The following is a 16069-nucleotide window of genomic DNA, read 5'->3' on the forward strand; positions in this document are numbered from 1 at the left end:
AGTGAACATCCATTTGCTTGTGCAAATTACAGTGACCTCAGTGACTGGAAATCTTCACACCCATCTCAGAATATCTTTTCACACCCATCTCAGAATATCTTTTCACACCCATCTCAGAATATCTTTTCACGCAGACTCCATCCTGCTTCTCTTATGGCTTCCAATATAGCGATATATTTCCTGGTTAACTTGCCCCTCCCCCACCCCATTCTGTGTCAGTGCATTTACATTTGAACTGTCCTCATTGGAAATACATTTTTAGTTTAATTGTGAATTGTCTGTGTTTTAGACTAGAGGCTTTGGTCTTGGAGATTCAGTAGCTGTAGATGCCTTCAATTACCTTGTTCTCTTGACGTTTGACCAAGAAGACAAATTGTGGGCCATATCCTGGTCCACGAGTTGACACTTTCCTCGTGAAGTAATCATCACTCTGATCTCTTTCCTCTTAGCCATCTCAAACTATCTTTTGTGTGGTTGGTTTTCCACTCGCCCTGCGACCGCCCCACAAAGCTAGCGTGCCCTGCTTTGGGTGAAACCAAAAACTAATCATTACGGGTGTCCAATAAGGGTAATTATCAGCCTAGCCTCTCGACCGAAGGGATTATGGAGTGGCTAAATGACTGTTCCTGGGGATTAAATAAAAAGTATGGAGGCTTTCTGCTTGGGAGAATCAAACTGCGGGGGAATGTCCAACCCAGCTTGTCAGCGGTAGCATTACCGCAAGTCCGCACATCAAGGTTTATTCACAGAGCCCCTGCTGTTAGTGAAGCATGGTCACATTAGTGTGGAATTACAGCTGACGTCAAGTGTTGCAAGTGCGTTAAAACAGCTTGGAAATATTTTTTTCTTTTCATTTTTTAGTTGAAAACTAACCGGAAATTATAATAGCGAGACTGATGATGTCAACCTAAAACCTGTTCTGTAATTAAAAAAAAATGCAACGGTCAGTATATTCTCAAAGTACATGCTGCCAGCGTAACCTCAATATTAAATGCAATAGATAGTGCATGGAGAATTAAGACCGGATGGTGTTGATTATATTTAGTGGTGGACCTACTTGAAGGCTTGCTAAACCTTCTCACCCAGGAATAGAGCGCCACTGTACATTGAGTGGTATTTTACGCATTACAAATAGAGCTCACTCTTGAAATAGCACCAATGAATCATAGGCTCTCAGAGAAAGCTCGTATTAAAGCCCACAACTGTGTGTCCTTTTCCAAGTGTGTGTTTTGTGATAATGCCGTAATGGGCTCAGTATCCGGGACGGAGGCTGCTGTTGACAATGTGCAGGACATCTGGAGTCGTTGTCCATTAGCAGACCAGCCGGGAGATAAAGATCATTTCGATGTACCGCTTCACATAGTTAAAATGTTTTACTTTGTTAGAACTAGGTCCGCATTGCAGGCAGTAAGTTGGATTTGTTTCCAGTGAGGGTTGGACTCTGCCATAGGTGCCCTTTGTTATAGATTCTGTTCACAATCTTTATGGACAGAATTTCTAAGCGCAGCTGAAGCGTTGAGGGGTTTTGTTTTGGTTGCCTCAGTTTTTGCATCTGTGCCTTTTGGAGATGATGTGGTGCTCTTGGCTTCATCAAGCTGTGATCTCCAACTCCCAATGGAGCGGTTTACAGCCGAGTGTGAAGTCTGGGATGAGATCCTGCCCCAAGTGGAAGAGTTCAGTTCTCTTCAGGTCTTGTTCTTGAGTGAGGGGAGGATGGGAACGAGAGATTGACAGGCAGATCGGTGCAGCATCTGCAGTGATGCGGACTTTGTATTGGACTGTCGCAGTAAAGAAGGAGCCAAGCCGAACCACGACACAATGGAGAGATTATTTTTCCCGGCTGGCCTGAGTGGGAACGCTTCGGGATTCCCCTGGAACAGCTGGACGAAGTGGCTGGGAAGGGGGAAGTCACTGTGGGGTTCTCTACAGTACTAAAACTGCTGCCCCCACGACCCGACCCCCAGATAAGCGGATGAAAATGAATTGATGCTCTGACCACTTTGTTTCTTCCATCGCCTCGACCTGATGCGACTTGTAACTTCTTTTATCCATCTTCCTTCATTCCAAGCAAGGTTGCTGTCTGAATGGAGTCCCTACTTGTATTTGTATTTGTATTTGATGACACATACTGTAGCTACTAGCTTTTTTGTTGTGGTGGTTTTGAAAGGTGTAGTCACTGGCCGATGTGTTTAGACTTGTGGTAGCAGCAGTGTCATATTTCTTTCATTGCTACTGATGACACGCTATTTGTATTGACACCCAGCTGTTTTTTTTTAGCAATCAAAAATGACCTACATACTTTTTACCCACTCGTCTTAAATACTGCATACACCCTCATCTCTTCCTTCTGCCAGTTTTCTTTATCAGGATTTGGCCAATGACGCTCTTGTTATTTCAGATGGCGTTCAAAGTACTTGAACTCTGTGTATGATTGCGAGAGTATGTGTCTGTGCCAAAGCACTTTTGAAAGGTGTTGCTCCCAGCCATGTACATCTGTCATCAGGCTCTAGAAGCTAATATGTCAGTCAGTCAGCAAGCAGTCGCTCAAGAGTACATTTCAGCTCTGAGATTTCATAGACTTTTGCTCAGGTTCTCATTAAACTCTCACAGTCGCACACGCACACAAACACAGACAGGGCTGATACCAATTATAGTCAAGTTGACTGATTAATGATATTTGGCGCTGATATTCGTTTTCAGTAAAAAAGATAATATTGGTGTAAAAAAACCCGATAAAAAACAAAGTCTAACTCTCAATTTGTCTTTTGCCATGTTTTTTTGGGGGGAGAAAATCAGATTTGAAAAATGTTGTTGCTTTGTCTAACATTAAAAAAGGTATTTGTTTTTTTTTTGGCCCATAATACCGAAGACATTCACAAAGCTCATTCCGGCAACTACAGACGGGTGCAGAAATAGGTAGGAAAACACTTATAAGAATTATACTGACTATTTAAAAAAAAATATATATCATAAAGAACTCTGTATAACTCTTACAACCGAATACCTGCTATTGTATGTGCTCTCACCTCTTAAGAATCCCACGTTGGAGCTCGAATAACCAACAATACAATACATCTCCTGCGTGTGTGACGGTGAATGAACCCCCTCTTGTTAGAACCCTAGAGCGTGCCAAACCACTTCCTCATTACGGGCAGTGCCAGTGAGCCCTCTGTCTCTTTGGTCCAAGGGTGGCCTCGCAACTTTTATCTTGTCGGAGTCCAAGCGACAACTCCATCATGAAGATCTGCACTGATGATTACTGCCAATAAGTTGACCATGTTGATTTTACTGCAAGAGACATTGGAAACGCATCACCTTGAGGCCAGGTGGCGTAGTAGTAGCTGACTCCCAAACCGATGTTTTCTCCCGTCGTCATGTTGAATTAAACTCCAGCAAGATACTGAAGCAAGTTTGAACAAGTTTCTCCTGGTGCTGCGGCAATAGCGTGTGAATGAGCTTAATAACGTTCTTTCCATGATTGAGGTATCATTGTAGAGTGCCTAAAGGTAGAAAAGCACTGGAAGTGCAGCTCATTTACCATTTTCCCTTGTCTTATTTAGGATGATCATGATGTTGGTAATCATTCAATCGCTGGTGCTGCATATGATGATTGACGTGTAGACCACATAATGATTTTATGAACAGCGACTTAAACCAAAACACAAGCCCCACAGTGCAGCTAAAGAACACCAAGGTAGCTGAATGAAATCCTGACTCTTTTTGTAAGGTCAAGAAAGTGAAAATGTCCAGCGAAAGTGTTTTTTTTTGTCACTCTAAGAACCTGTCCCAAGAAAACAATCATATTCTACCTTTTGCGAGAATATGTCCAAACACTCACAAATATCCATCCATTCGAAATTTTCTTTAATTTGAATGAATCTTGTTTTAATTCAACTTGCTGAAACTTTATTGTAGCTTAATTATTGCTGTGCTCGGACCCCATGCCACAAATATGCTTACTATCCTGAGTCATCAAGTTTAAGGAAAATCATTTGAAGCCTTCATTTGAAATTTGAAACTACTCACTCGCTGCCTCACCCACTGCTTAAGGGGGAAATCCTTGTGTTCGACTGGGTGACACACGGGCTACTGAGGCTAGCCTGTCAATTATTTGAAAGACATGTGCTCTCCGTTTTAGCTCAAGAACACTCCAGCACTTTTCCCCATCCTTTGATTTAGAGAAAAAGTCCCTATATCAGCATGCGGTATTCAGTTGTTTTCACGTTTGTCTACATTGTCGTATGTCACTAAAGGACTAAACCGATCCCTTCAAAAATGTTTAAATGGGTGTGGCATTCAACAAGAAAGAAGCCAAAAACATGTGGGTCTAGAAACAATGTAGACTGATCTAGTCCTCTCCCTCAGTTGTTTGGCAGTTGCCAAGTACTTTGTGTAATGCACATTAGTGCTGATTAACGAACTGGCGTGAAACATTAGCAGCGCAATTTTTGAACTTGCAACCATGCACAATTGTTTTTATCATTAGCCAGGTGAAATTAGCAAACAACTCAACTCTCATATGCAGCAGTTGCTAGTCATTTCCTTTCTATTATGACACTAGCCGTCAAGATAGGAGGCAAAACATTATTGTTACACCTTGGTGAAGGTCTTAATAAATACTAGACGAACAACTATGTTAGAATGGTAACTGTAGAATGACAGCAAATTTATGAGCCAAAGGTAGCGCATATTTCACCAGTTTTTACACAAGCTGGCACTAAACGGATGTCTTCCATGCTTTGAAATCCCCATTTCTTGTGAATTATTCACAAGGAAATAATGGTGACCTGATCCAGGCTTCTAAACTGCTTCCTAATGCCATATTTCAGGTAATTTATGAACATCAGTCGCTCCCGTTGTCGTCCACAAGCCTAGGCACTGCTGCCCTGCTGTGGTCCATGTGAAGGTTCGTGAACTATAGCGTGTAACCTAAGAACATCATCATCTGGTCTTCGTTTAGCTTCCCTACCGTCCATCATTTTCCCCTATCGCAAGGGAACAGAGATGCAGTCAGTGTCAAGTCCAACGATACCACGCTAGAATGTTCTTCATTATTTTTGGTTGTGTTGGCTGATCATTAGCATGTGTTTGACATTTTCCCGGCTGTTCCGCTGCTTCCTGAGGTGTCTGTACTTTAGCAGTCCAGTCCGCAATATAGCTTCTGTTATGTCTTTTAAACAGTCTTCATTTGTCTATGCTAGGGGGGGAAAAAACTCACTTATGAGTCATGGTCGGAAGTCTCGCCACTTTATGGATCAGCAAACAGTCATAGTGCATGTGCAAACAATCCAAGAAAGGGAATCTCACAATCATGAGGTCAATACTTTAAATTGAAACTTGTCAGACAGGAATCCTTCTAGATGTCTGATGGTTGCAGGTGATAAGAAGTCCATACTATACCGCTTATCCTTTCCAGGGACGCGAGCAATGTGAAACATGCTCTCATTTTTTGTTCACTCAAAATGCAGTAGTAGCAAAGTTCCTTTTGGACATTTTGTCCTCACATGTGACTTTTTGTTTTGCTTAGACAAAAAAAAAAAGCACCTTGATCTCGGTACCTTGAGTTTCAGTTTTTGTTCTGACACTGGACAGGCTATCTTGTTTATGGTAGAGGGAAAGAAGGAAATGGTTTTCAAAAGCATGTAGGAGGCACAGCGAGCCAGCAAGCGGGAGGCGAGAAAGAAGGGATGTTTTAACAGTGGGCGCTGCAGTTAAGACATTTCTTGTAAATTCCTCTGTCCAACGTTTACTTTTTTTAGGTGTGCTTGAATTGTGTCTCTTGCGATTGGCCTTACAAAAATGAAGCCCCTGTTTTTCCTGTACACCGCCCCCCCCCACCACCCCCTGCTTTCTTTGCGTACTTGGCCCAGGAGTATTTTTGGACATTAATGAAAATAAATCTGAAATGCCTACCCTGAAAAGCCACGTCTGGGTCAGCTGGGTTGGAAATTTGTGTTACTAATGTTCTCAACATTGCGTGTGTGATCCGTGTGTCGTAAATGTGCGCGCTTTCAGTCAAGTGTATGGCGCTGGAATGTTGTGGATTGTAGGGGGGAACGGGGTGGGCTGTGGACCTAACAGGGATCTATCTTCTCTAAAAGAGAGGTGAGGGAGGGGGGTGGGTGGTTTCAGGGGCATATTTGGCATATTTCAGGAGCCATTCCAGTCTGGTTCAAGATGCATTCTTCCTGGAGATTGACCAAGCTGACAGACGAGGAAGGGGAGGTGAACGTCATGCTTGCCTTGTGATCCCGATGATGATGATGATGATGATTTAGACTATATTACTAAGCTGAGAAGTAACACCACATATTTAAAACTCTGTCCTACAACAATTAAGAGGGTCTTCATAAAAATGCGGCCTAGCTTGATCTAGTACCATTGACTGACCTGTGAGAGGCGGCAATGTGCCCATATAGCATCCAGATTGCTGGAAAACAAAAAGCAGCTAGTCTCACTGTTAGTTTATCTGGTAATTCCATGTGGCATGAAATTCTCGCCAATTATTCTCGTTGTCATTTCTATTGTCTTAAGACTTGGAGGATTTAATTTTCGACTCTGGGGGCTCTAATTTTGCTATTTTTCTTGACGGCGCGCATGCGCTCAGTGTCAAAAACTGGCACATCTTCGGTTTCAAGCCGGGGCATGTCTAGTTTACCTTGTTAGAATGTGGCAGACTTTACTGTATATACTTGTTGTACATTGGTTACATATTGACAAGTAGCGCCAAAATCTATCTATTAGTGCTGGCGTACTGCCGCGGAGATCTGAAGGTATTGCTGCGCATGCGCTCCGCGCCGGTTGTTGAAGCTGTCGAGGCATACTCAATGAATGAATGAAATTAAGTCCTATTAGCATTCAAATGGGTTTTAACTATGTCATATGATTGTCAAATATTGGATGAATAAAAGATGTGTAAATATTTTAGGAAACACAGCCTAACTCAATGCAACGGCCTCTTGGGACGAGCTGACGGTAACTTAGTTAAGACACTACAGCCGATCTCAAAATTTTCATGAAATTCAATCGGACAGGTGGGAAGTCTAATCACCTTGTTTCACCTACATTGCCTATCTTCATGTTGTAGACCTCAGCAACATCCATAAAAGGCAAAATGTTGACCCAAAGCTTTTTGTATGTCTTGGATACACATTTTGATTGTTTTTGTACCCGGCGCTATAATATCTCTCTTGTCAACATCCTCTCCCATGACTACAGTTACTGGTTCGCTCCTCCAGGATTTATGAGGCTTTAGTCTGTTATTTGCAGTCAGTTGGGCACTGACTGATGCGACAGTGGTTGGCAGGAGTTTGTTATGGAAGTCAGAACCGGTCCAAGGCTCAGCAGAAGTCGGGTTCATCCAGAGGCCATGAATCAGTGTTTAAGGCCGCGCTGGAAAGGAGTGCGGCGACATAAACTTGACTGCTGACTTCTGAAGCTTTTTGAATATTTTGTATTATACAACAGAGACCGCTGAATGTCATTCACACAAGTGTTAGCAATTTTAATAAAACGATCAAATAATTCTGTTTTTGTTTGGGCCGGTTGTCTGTTGTTCTCAAACGCTTATTAAAGTACATGCTCGTGCTTTGTTTTTTCTGACATTTTCATCTTTTGATGAAAGGAAAAATGTAAGTGTGCCACATTCAATTCAGTTCCTCTTTTGAATGGAAACTCATAAAAGTGACTCCAAAGAGCAGTTTTGTAGTGAACAATTCTTCCAAAAAGCAACTTGAGGCTGATTAATGCCACTTTGTCCTAGCACTGAAATGCCGTTTCCATTTGTTTCACTAGTGAAAGCTGACTGACTTGTAACTGTTTTGAGTTACAAGTATGCTCATGTAACAAAATAAACTCGTATCGCAAGGCACCATTGGATCTTAGAAAATATAGTTCATTTTCTCTATAGTTGATCTAAAGATAAGTATTCAAATAGCTGTATTTCATTTTTGTGGGGTTAAAATGTAGCCTTTTCAGCTAATGTCAATGCAGTTAATTATCTTTTTATACAGGTCAACTTAGTTAAAAACAGTCGTTTCTCTTCTTTTTGGAATCTGCTGTACAGCAATAGTGCTGCCACAGCCCATTAGCTTTATTACCCCTGTGTTGGTGTCCCTTGGATGATGTCCAGAACTTGGATCTTCACGTGGGCTTCACGAGTTTTTAGCTAAGTTAGATGAACCGTGTGAGGTGAAATGCAACACACACTCCTGTCCAGGTCTCCGATCTACAGGGCGGCTATCAAAATAAAATTCCTTTTACAGATTATTTTACTTGTGATCAGCAAATATACATGTTCTAAGGGAGAGGAATGTTGGGACGCCATAGCAACCTGGCTATTAATCACTTCCCCGTCTTCTTTTTCTCCGCTGCTGCTTTGTCTTCTGTTAATTTTTTTCCCTTCACCTTTTGTATGGACCTTGGACATTTCTCCAGTTTTCGCGGAATTGTCAAGAAGTCAATCGGGTTAACAAGTTCAAGCGGAAAAGATGAGACCACCAACACCAATTCTTTATGTAAAATCAGTGAGAACGTGTTATTTCCTGTCTAAATTACGAATTGGCTAACTTTATACGGCAGGTATATTGCATCATTGCAACCAGTAGGATTGTCACTTACAAAAGACAAAAAGACAGTCTTGTGCAAGTCATTATGACAGCAAGTGTCTGGTAGGACTGTTTTCTCCAGCAGCAGTGAATCTTGGACGCTGTTGGATATGCTCAAAAGATCCAAAACCACAACACAAACAGCTCATCAATGGCTCACAAGACAACAGCCTCAGGCAGTTAACAGTGGTCAAAAATATCAACGCATTAAAATGACTCTACTTTTAATAACAGTACCATTATTTGGTTTGAGACGCGTATTGATGTAATAAAAAATCAATTTTCTTCTTTCTACATTCCTCTATTGGTCCATGTATTGGTATGCCGTGATTTAGGGGCTTTAATCACTGTGGTGCAGATGCTTGCAGACCATGACTGCTCGGCTATTTCCAGCACCTCTTTTCTGCTTTGTTATTTTTCAATTATTGTGTTATTTCGATTTCATCCAACTGAGGGCTGTTTTTCGTAACATGCCAGCAGTGCTCTTGAGACTCATTCTCACGATATAACCACTGAGGCTGAACAATCCCTGGCTACGGTAGCTAAAGAATGTGCAGACTTTTTTCTTTTTTTTTTGGTATGCACATTTCCAAATTTGTGCAAGTCTAATCTGTGACTGGACACTAGGATGATCGTGCTCTTGTCAGTTTGGGGATTTTCGTGGCGTTGAAACCATTTGTTTATCAAGGCCGTCCGTATATCTTAACCCTCAATGTGATAAACAATAAATCGTTGGATCCAGCTTACTTTGGGTCCTTTTGCTGAATGATTTGAACTTAGAAAAGAAGGAAAATAAAAAAGTTCTCAACATGGACCGTCTTTCTTTGTGTTACTGTTTGTCGCTAAGCTAAAAGCAGCAACCGTGTCCAACTGAGTCGCATTACTTACCAAAGTCTTCATTTATTGCCTATACTGGTGTAGTGCCCTGGAATATTGCAGCATTTTCTGATCTGTGTGGATTTTTTTCCTATCTCTACTTGAAATTTAACAAAAACATTCCTGCTTTTGCTTGGTTGTTTTGTAAACATAGCCCGTGGGGGGGGAAAGGTGGACTTTGTCCTGGACCAGGCATCACCAACCCTTTTGAAACTGAGAGCAACATTTGGGTACAGATGAATTTGAAGCGCTGCGAGTTTGATACACATTTTATAAAATAATACATTTGCGGTGTATTCATAATTAATGATATTAATCAATGTGAAGACACTTAACTGGTTAATGATTTCTAACAAAGTAGGAAACGGACATTTTCAAATGATCACATCTTCAAACTTCCGTTCTAAGTATATTGTGCCATCACTGGTGAGTATATTGTCCTATACTCAATTCAATTGCAGGACAGTGAGTGGGAGATCTTACCATGTCAGCTGCATTCACATCAGCTATGTGAACCCTTATACTCTCAGTTGCTTCCAAGACAAGTGATCAAAACGTGTTGAAGAACTTCCGTTTCTTTCATAGCAGAAGCTACTAGTATTTGTAGTCATCACATTATGGACTGTTGGCACTCGACCAAAAAGCAATCAGGCTGATATGTTTGTATAAAAACAAGTTAATTATTTGACTTCACTTCCTGAGCCAGCATTCGTCTTTACAGTTTAAGGTGCATTCATCATGAGATAACACTTGTGGAGCTGCTAAAGGAATGTGCGTTCACATTCAATCCCAGGAGCCTCGCAGGAATCCCATAACACTCCCAGGTCCCTGAGAGGCTCATTTGTGCACTGTGGAACATTGTTGAATACCAGGCATATTTTATGATCCAACCTCAGCCTGTTTCCTCCCTTTCTCCAAGCGTCTGGGTTTATTTGTAAAGCCCAGCCAGGTTGCCCCCCCCCCCCCCCCCCTTCCCTTCTCCCTTACATTTCAATGCATGTATTCTGTTTGTCTGCTGCACATATACACACATTTTTCAATGTAAGGACTTCAGAAGATTGCTGAGTTTCAGCTTGTAGTTTGTTGTACACGAGTTCTCCTGTATCCGTGACAAGCAAGTGTACAGAATGTCTTGTTGAAGTTGAAGGCTTCTGGTTCTTGTTTTCAACTTTCCACTTTTTCAAACATAATTGTGTGCCTGACCTCAACAAGTGACAAAGTAGTCAGTCACATTAACAATTTAAGATTTATAGTCTACGTTATGACAGTTAAGTTAGGTATTTCCTCATTTGTCCTTTAGGCCAAATTAAAGGGCATAAATTAGCTTGGGCTGAATGGGTTCCACATGTGTGACATACGGTATAATTAGCATGGCAACATTCTGTTGTATTAGCTATAGCTTATAAACTCAAGTCGTAATTTTCTTCTTTTTTTTATTGTAGCTAGCTGTAGTCTATTCAGATGGGCTGAACAGTCACGGGATTGTCGTGACGCATCGCATGCGACGTGCGCAAAACGCGCATAAATGACATGGCTGCCAATGAAAACAAACAGACTCATGAGGAATTATTGCATCCCACGGCGGACATCAAAGGTGGAATTATGCCCTATAGCAAAGAAGAACTTTTACAAAAGCAGTACAGCCACGGAGGACTCGCCAAAGATTTGTGTAGTGGTGCAAAGGTTTCAGATTTTGGTGTATAGTCTGAGGGGAAAAAAGCGTGGTTTTACAATTATTCTTGTGGACAAAAAAAAAAATAATTACATCACCATTCTTTGAATTTTTTTTATTTTTATCAACAACAAATAACTGAAAAGAATATATATATATTTTTTAAGTTGCTACCTTTTAAAACAAATACAGCTGATTAGAAAAATCTTGTGGACGGTATGTACCCTCTTTGTTTCATCTTAAAAAAAAATCTTTTCATTTTTTCCCATTTCAAGTTACCATATTTAAATATGGAATGTTTGTCCACAGCCTTTAAACTGGTGATTTGTGCAGTTTGCAGCTACACATGTACACCTAGTGAGACATTTCAACACAGTGAGCACAGAGCAAACTGCAGCTCTGCTCTTCATTTGAAATAATGTGAAATATTTGTTTGACATTCTGCAATTGTCAAGAAAAGTGTTTTAAGTTCGACATTTGCTCATCCTTATTTTTTTTTTTACAAAACAGGATCCACTTAGTGGCCAATCCTTTTGACAGATGTGTCCCAAGTTAATGTTATTAATATTCGTTTTAACAGCAATCATTTCTTGTTTTGAATGTAACCAACTGTGTGCTCTTCATTTACAACAACATGAAACATTTGTTCGACATTAGCAAGGGAAAGATATTCTGTGCCACTTATTGGCAACTCGTTTTGCAGAAAGTGTAGCCTGGCGTCATGGTTTTCTTTGTCGTTTAATCCTTTTGACAGTGTTTAATGCAGTGTTTTAGCCACCCTGCCCCTCGCATTCCACGTGGGCCTCCCTTCTTCTCTCTCTCTCCAGGTGTGTACCGGGGCCGAAGAATGCTGCTAAATTAGCGCTTTATCTCTTTGGCGAGCGAACCGCATCTGCACTCCCAGACATGCCAAGCATTTCAGACACAATTGACCTTAAAAGGAAACAATAGCGGCCTATCAATTCTGCTCTGCCACTCAAAGAATGGCTCACTCCCGCATGGGCAGGGTCCGACTCGCGCCAACAACAACTGTTACAGCACAAGGAAGTGCTTGGCAGCTGAACTTTGAAACTGAAGAGAAATGGCAGAGCACACATAGAAGTGGTTGCTGTTTATTTTATAAGAGTAGGCCTGGACCAGGGTTCAAAGAAATAGCCTCCAAAAGTTATTTTAAGGGTTTATTGAGATTTTTCAAAAGTGACAGAAGTTACATCACATATTAAACTGCAAACAATGATTGCGCAATATCCTTTCGTAACTGCTATGCGGGAAAATGAAAGGTGGATCATAACGCAAAAGGAATCCAGTCAGACAGTAACCGTTTGGGTGGCACCATAAATGGTGATAACATTTCTTCTTCATCTTCTTTTTTCTTTTCTTTTTTTAATCGAATGGTTACAGATGATTAGTATCTGAAGGAGTTACATTTTACATTAACGTGACAAGAATTGACAAGTCTCGGAATGCTGAGTCTGGTTGGAATGGCCAATTTCAACACCTGATGGAGTGTGGAGGTTTTCGTGTTGCCTTTTTGGGGAACGTTTTTGATGTCCTCCTATAGAAAATCTGGTCAGCAGTATAATTTCTTTATTTCTCACCTTGAAGGGGAAGTCAGCCTAGGAATGTTGTATGCAGCCCCTCTAATCTAAACACACGATTCTGATTATTATTGTTTGTCTGATTAATTCAGTTTGTGGAATATGAATAAGGCAGTAAAATCTCCAAAAATTTTGTGCGTCTCAGGGGGCGGGGCATTTTGCCACTTGATGTCGACTCATATTGACATCACAGTTGCTCAGGGCTCAGGTAACGACCAATCACGGCTTAGCTTCAGAAAACAGGCAAGTCGTGATTGGTCGTTACCTGAGCTTTGAGCAGCTGTGATTTTTTCATGTGCCCTGCGATTGCGACCAGTCCAGTGTGCACCCCGCCTCTCATTAAAAGTCACCACTATAGTAGTAGATAAATATGAGTTAGATTAACGTAGGTTAATTTACTTCATTTTACCGTTTTAAAATCATTGTTTATCTCGTAAAATTGACAACTTAGCCCTCTTCGCTTCTGCCAACTTGGCACGCTATGTGATTTCTGAGCAACCAAGTAATACTGTTGCATAAATAAACAGAATAGTCCATGTCACTGTTCTGTGAGTGTGTGTAACGCTTAGTATGTTTTTGTGGAAAGGAGAGCTGGATGGCTGTTAGTCATTAGATATTAGGACTGGTTCTGCAGGTTTACAGTCGAGTTGGAAGCGGTGAATGGTTTTCTATCTGACAGCTTGTCGAGGAAATTGTCGCTCCACCTCTCTACTGTGCCGGAATGCAAATAGCAGCAGCAGGAGGAATGCTGTTCAACACATGAGAAATCAACTCTCTCTCTCTCTCTTTTGCTCTCTCGGTAAGCTCCCGCCTCCTCTTTTCCTCCTTCTGTCTGCGACATTCTGGACCTCGGGTTTCCTGTCTCTCGCCGTCTTTCTACCCGCCACAGTTGCTCTTTATCACCCTGGTCTTTGCCTCTTGCAAGGCATCCTGTCCGCTTTGTTTGACTTGAGCATTCCTTTCCTCCCCAAGCAGACAAAACAACCCTAGACTTCTCCGAGCTGCAACCCCCAGTGCGCGCGCACATACATATCCTGTTAATCACTCAGGAAATGGGTGCCCATACAAACGCCTGGCCAGTCGAACCCCGGATGGAGTTTCAGGCCTTGAAAGTTTCTCCAGCGGAGGAAATTGAACACGATCTGTCTCGTACCCATTCTTTAATTCGCCCCCATTTCCTATTTTGTTTTACCCGATGGGACTCCCAATGTCCCCACAGACGCTCGTCTTCTGCGCTTCATTCGAATCCAAATATTTAGCTTTAAAACATCCACCTTCGAATGAGGTTAGTTGCTGCTTGACAAAATTCAATTCATGCTTTCAGTTTCAGTCCAATGGTAGGTTAAACCAACTTGTGTCTTTTAGAGGAAATTCTCGTGATAATGCTGTACAACTGCAGTACGAATTAAACCCAAATCCAAGATGGCTCATTCAGTTTTGAATTGTAGCCAATTTCAGGTCAAGTCATTGGCAGTGCATTGTCGACTGCAAGGGGAAATTGGAAGCTTCTAACCATCTGTATGATTGGATGAATTTCTAACATGTAAGAAAATCTTCATCAGTAATCTTCTCTCAATCTTCATTGCAAATTATTTTCCACATTGTAGCTCTTCAATAAAAAGCACACATTTGCTGTTTTTTTTTTTTTTTTTTTTAGTTTTAACCCCTGTTACAGGTACCAAAATGTCTTCTAACTGTACAAGCACTTGTTGGTCATAATTTAGTTGTAGTCAAATGAGACTCAAATGTTGACAGAGATGAAAATGTCCTAAAAAAATAATAAAAATCAAGCCTACTTGGCATGGTGGCTAACAAAACAAGATATATATTGATACTTTGGAATTTGGACTCTCTTTGGTTATTCCAGGGCAAATGTAATGTTTGGAAAATTTGTCATAAGAGCAGATGCAAATGCTTTCATATGCATTGGAAATGACATTTTGCAAAAAACAACAACAAAGGCAGTTAATTCTATTCATGCTATCATGTTGGACTTGAGACGGTAAAATTAACTGCACTTTTGCTGGTTGCGGAAAGGGAGCGCACTACAGTGATGCAATTAATGAACAATTAATTGCATACAGAATTCTTAACAATAAATCGATCAAGTTTATCCCTGCTTAATTTTTTGCAAGTATATTCCACAGAATTGCAAAGATGCCACAGATGGAAAACATTTGTTGCATCAAAGAGTTCCGCTAGACTGTTTTTAAAGATACTTTTGGCCGCAACCTATGTTTTTTAGTGAACAATTTATGAATGTACTACAGTGTTCTATCACGCAGTGTGGAAAATACCATTTTGCGGCAAAGTTTCTCAACAATCTGATGACATTTGGCATCCCCTTTTCCACACACGTCGGATACAGGCCGGAAATTTGTGTGACAGCAACACCAACGTGGCGGTTTTGGGTATGAAAAACAGTACTTTGCTCAGCAGCCCGGCCCCCCCATGTAGGCTCTAATAATCTCTGTCACTGCTTGATTTGGGTTTTGGAGAGTGTCTTGCTTGTGTGAGCCACAATGCCTGCCAATAAAGGAAGAAAAATATACAAGTCTGTGTAAGTAGCTTCTTTTTGCGTAAATCTCGAATGCCAAATGTAATAATAAGGTTCCTTATGTAATGACGTTATATTGTGGCTCTCGTTCTTAACCAGACCAGTGATTTTGGTAATAACACTTGTAAGTAAGTGAGTAGAGTCCTACATTTAAGCCTTTTTGGGCCACCATGATCCATGTTGTGGTGGCCCTGCCAGCACCATCACTGGTCCTGTATATTCATGATATAATATGATACATTTCAACAATTATTTCACATTTCACATCTCTAGAGTATATTATTTAATTAAACCTTTAAGAAAATATTACTTTAGTGTAGTTTTGTGTGTGTGCATATTTTGCCTTTTTTTTTTTTTTTTTTTTGCAATCTAAAATGTAATTGAATATTTAGCATTTGACAATTTCTGGCCTTTAAATCTTGTTCAATCCATTCCTTACGGAAGGATTTAACTTGACGTTAAAACCCCTCCCCCAAAACAATTCAGTGTGCAGTAAAAAGATCAACGATGATTAAGTGGATCAAAACCAAAATATTGGAAAGTAAATAACCAAAAGAATATGTTGATTTCTTCACATTTATTTATTGAATTTGTACTAGCCTGGTCGTCCTTCAGATTTTATGGGCTGGTGCCTAATATCGAAGTCGATAATTGGTCGGGCCCTTAATAGGACTTAATAAGACTTTTTGCTATTTAGTGTCATCTGCCCTTTTCTGTGTAACATGATGGTGTTGCATGCAGGAGCGGTCCGATGCCATGA

The 16069-nt window shown here is 40.9% G+C and overlaps 1 protein-coding gene across 1 annotated transcript in view; it reads left to right on the forward strand.

The window, feature by feature from the left end:
- Window positions 1–16069, forward strand: part of luzp1 (leucine zipper protein 1) — a 46391-nt gene that overhangs the window by 3091 nt on the left and 27231 nt on the right. The gene's annotated exons all lie outside the window — the stretch shown is intronic.

The sequence above is a fragment of the Leptonotus elevatus genome, chromosome 14 (genome assembly GCF_054856555.1).
Source record: "Leptonotus elevatus isolate MCC_2025b chromosome 14, RoL_Lele_1.0, whole genome shotgun sequence".
Classification (NCBI taxonomy): Eukaryota; Metazoa; Chordata; class Actinopteri; order Syngnathiformes; family Syngnathidae; genus Leptonotus; species Leptonotus elevatus.